Below are 4,683 nucleotides of genomic sequence, written 5' to 3' on the forward strand. Positions count from 1 at the left end.
TTTTTTTCCCTCCTTTCGCTTTACTTTGTTGATCTTGGGTATTTTCAGGTTGGATGCCTAGTTGTTCTATCATTTCTGTCTTTCCCTGGTCTTGTTTTTCCTTATATTTTTGAAAGGTTTCCCTGTATAATTTTTTATCCTCTTCTGGGATGAACCTTTCATCCAAGTGTCTCCATTCGTCTAGAAGTTTCCTCAGGATTTCTTCTTCTGACGTTGGATCTTCCCCTCTACTGGTATCGATTTCCATTACTTCGCTTTCCCGATTCTCCCCCTTTTCCTTTTCTACCTTTTCCGTTATTTCACTTTAGGTTTTCCTCTTTGGAATTTTTGCACCTTGGCTTGGGCTGCCCTCCTATTCTTTCTCTTCCTGATAGTCCATTATTCGAGTTTCTTTGTCTTCTTCTTCTACTTGTAGAATTTCAAATCTGTTTGACTTATTTGTTTTACTTGGTTGTTTCTTTCTGCCTTCCTTAGGGTTTTTCCTTTGTAGGTCTTTTTTGTATTTTATCTCTTGGAACCCTTCATTATCTTCTTGATATTTCCTCTATTGCTTACTTCTCCGTTCTTCCTCTTTTGTGTTAAGCGGACATTCCTTGAAAATATGCCCATATTCATGACACTTTCTGCATCTGAAAGGGATGTGCTCGTAGTCCAGCGCTTGCTGCCACACCTCCTCATGGTATTCTAGCTCGACTGCCCCCGGATTGGGTCGGTTATGTTCATATAGACACAGATTCTTGCATAAGAAGTGTATCTTCCCTTCTTTGTTGATTCGACTATTTTAACAAAGCTTCCTATGGTATTTCCTATTCCTTCCAGAATCTCAGGGTCCCAAAAATCCATTGGTAGTCCGAACAGTCTTACCCAGACTGGAGCTGCTAGGAATTTCTCTTTATCAGGGTTGTAACACTCCTCCTAGTACCGCATGAATAAACCTGCATTATTATGGAAATATGGACCATTTTCAAACACTCTTTCTTTATCTTGCAGGTTTGAGAAAATTACCGTAAAGAAGCCTCGTGCGCCCAACTTTAGCTCTATGTGGCCTCGGGGTTGCCATTTCTGTTGTATCCATTTGGTTAGGTCCTTTTCTGATGGCCATACGCCAATAAACTTGCATATTAATGCGTGGTCCTTCATATAGCTTCTATAGCGCTCGAGTTTATTCATAGGAATAATGAATCTCGGTTTTTCCACTGCACACGGTAAGCATTTGCCTCGACTTCCTTCCTGCCATCTTGCTCCGAGGACAGGTTTTTCCTCGTCCGGTTTGCTATTGCTCGGTCCTTCTCCTGCCGCTACATCTCTATAGGAGGGGATCTCTCCCCTCTTGTCTTCCTCTATCATCGCTGTAATCTCTTGGTTTCAGTGCCCCTTCCTGACTGTATTCATGGTTTTCCGCGCCGCCTACCTCATGGCCGCATGACCATTAGGGTTGTAGAGCTCCAAAAAACCTAGTCGAGGTTAGCTCTATATGGATAATGATCACTTTTGTTGTTATTTACTAATGTAAATCTCATAATTGTTATTTAAGGAATACTATATAATTTTGGGTGGTTATATTAAATTTCAGGGATCTTAACAGATTTTCTTATAAAGTTTTTAAGTTTTGATTTTATTTGGATGTTAATTTTTTATTATTATTTAATATGAAAGAATTAATATAATATAAAATTAAATGTTTTGTATATATTTTTTTTAGATTTTTTTGACCTAGATGAGCAAAATTTCAACTTTGATGACGGACAACATTACACACTTGGGCAGTAGAATGAGCCTCTCATCATAGTGGGCTGCTCCACTCAATACATTCAAATTTAGGATGAGTTCGCTATATTTTAATTTTTAATTGTTGTCAAACCAGTAATAAGGACAACCATCACTGAACCAGTAATGAGGACAACCATCACTGGGCCTTGTTCGCAAGGCTGACTCATCAAGGAAAACTATTCCACCTGGAATTGTAGTCCTCAAGGGGGCAGGTTTTTGCCCATTTGTCTACAAGGCTGACTCATTAAGGAAAACTATGCCACCTGGAATTGTGGTCCTCAAGGGGGCAAGTTTTTGCCCATTTGACTTATCACTATTATTCAAGGAAAACCATGTCACTTATTATTGATTGGTGGTCCTTAAGGGGGCATGTTTTCACCATATGTCTATGGGTCTTGGGCCATTAACCTATGCCTTACTTCCTAGGAAGACAAGCTCTTAGCCAAGCAAAAACAATTTTAAGGCATATTCCAAGGCCATAAAATATATGTAAGCAATTTTACTTTATTATTATTATTTAACTTGGAATGAAAGCACAGGAAACTTAGAGTATTTCCCCACATTTTGTGGATGGTAAACTGGGTAAATGTAAACCTTTGCCTCGCCCAAGGGAAATCTTCAGCCAAAATTACAGGCCTTGTCGAAGAGAGTCTATCCCTTAAACTAGCAACAATATCAAAAAACTTCACATCTAACTCTAAACTAATTGAACTAACCCTTAAAACTTTTAATAATTATTTATTTATTATTATTAAATGTTTTTTTTTTCATAAATAAATGGAATCACAAATATAAAACATTAACATTACAAATATTGAATCTATTTTACATTAAAAATAATAATTTTATAGTTTATGATAACAATTTTGATAAATAACTAATTGTAAAAAAAAAAAACACATCAAACATTTAATCTTCTATCAAAAAAATACTTCTCTTTAATTTGAAATCACAAAATTAAAACCTACATATATATTTAAAAAACCCTACTTAGATTTACATATAACATGTCACTTGAAGAAAAAGGGCTCAGCGCCATTATTAGCTTTTCCAAGCCATCATAATAGAAATCTCCAACGTTTTTTTGCTGAAAAAAGAGTTACATGAAACATTATAATCCAAAAAAACCTTTTTATACATTTTCTATATAAGTCAAATCTATTTTGGAATAAAGGCTATAGAAATTTAATTTAATTATGAATAATTATAAGAAAAGGTAAAAATTTAAGTCATTGAATATTTTTAATAACAATAATGGATGGATAGTAAGATTTGTTTCAAAGATAATTATGCATATTTTATTTTTTAATTTAATTAAAAAATGTCATAGCATATTATGTTTTTTCTTATTACATGTTTTTAAAAATGTATGTGTATTTAACTTGTATATTAATTCATTTTATAATTAATAATATTTTAAAATAAGGTTATAATTTAGTTAATTTTCATGATTTTTTTTTTTTTTTTCTAATTTTCTTATCAATTTTTACTCGTCATTTGATGGTTAAGCTACTTACATTAAAAAAATTATATAAATGAGTGTCATTACGTTGAGAGTCGCTCTACAACCCAGTATAGAGTGAGAGCCCAGTATAGAGTGGATGTGTAGATGTAATGTAACTATGTAAACAATTTTAAATATGGCCTTAGTTAAAAAATAGAAAAAGAAAAAGTGAAAAGTGAAAATAGAAAAAAAATTAAAAAATTAAAAGTTAAAAGTGATATGAGTGCAAATATTTAAATGTTGTTTCAACTAATAATAAAAAGTTAAAGTAATAAAAATAATAAAAATCAATTTTTTATATTTTGATTTTGGGAATAGGCTTTGTTACAATACCATGACTTATCAATACCCCAAAACCATAATTTATTTCATAACCAAAATATTTTATAACAAAATGAAAAGATTCTTAATTGTGGATATTTACCCCCATTTTACCGTGAATATTATTAGCTTGTAATTTAATTAGGCTTTGTTATAATACCATAGGCCAATACCATGGCTTACTAATGCCACATGCCAAAAAAAAGATAAATGAAAATATTATTAACCATGGATATTCATCCCCACCTTACCATGGATATTATTAACTTGTAAATAGACTTTGTTACAATACCATGGCTTATCAATACCACATGCCCAAAAAACACAACTTATTTCACAATAAAAATATTTTATAACAATATGACAAGATTCTTAATCATGGATATTCAACCCCACTTTTTCATTGATATTATGAACTTGTGAATAGGCTTCATTATAATAGCACGGCATAATAGCATGACATATCAATACCACATGCCAAAAAATCATAACTTATTCCACAATTAAAATATTTTTCAACAATATGACAAGAACCATGGATATTCACTCCCACTTTAACATGGATATTATAAATAGGTTTTGTTACAATACCATGGGCCAATACCATGAACTATCAATACCACATGCCCAAACATCATAACTTATTTCACAATAAAAACATTTTATTTTAATTTAATTTTATAACATTTTTTTAATTGAAGCTAAAAGGAAAAATGTTATAATTATTTTTGAGATATTCCCATAGAAATTAAATTAAAGTTTTAATAAAATTGAAAATAAAATACTTTCATATTTAAAGATGTGGAATTTATATAATATAAATAATATTAATAAGAACCAACATAGACCCATCTTAACTAAGGATCCAATTGATGACAACCAGCAAAATGAAGGTGAGAGAGGGGGGTGAGAGGGAGGGAGATAGTTGGAGGGGGAGAGAGAATGAGGAAAGAACAAAGGAGACATGGAGAGAGGTGAGGGAGAGAGGAGAAGAGGGGATATAGAGAGAGGGAGACGCAACGATGGAGGGAGAGGGAGGAGATAGTGATAGAGTGGGGAAGAGAGAGAGAGAGAGAGAGATGGGGGGA

This window comes from Pinus tabuliformis, chromosome 8 (genome assembly GCF_031772625.1).
Source record: "Pinus tabuliformis cultivar Carrire ecotype Pingquan chromosome 8, CPIR1, whole genome shotgun sequence".
Taxonomy (NCBI): domain Eukaryota; kingdom Viridiplantae; phylum Streptophyta; class Pinopsida; order Pinales; family Pinaceae; genus Pinus; species Pinus tabuliformis.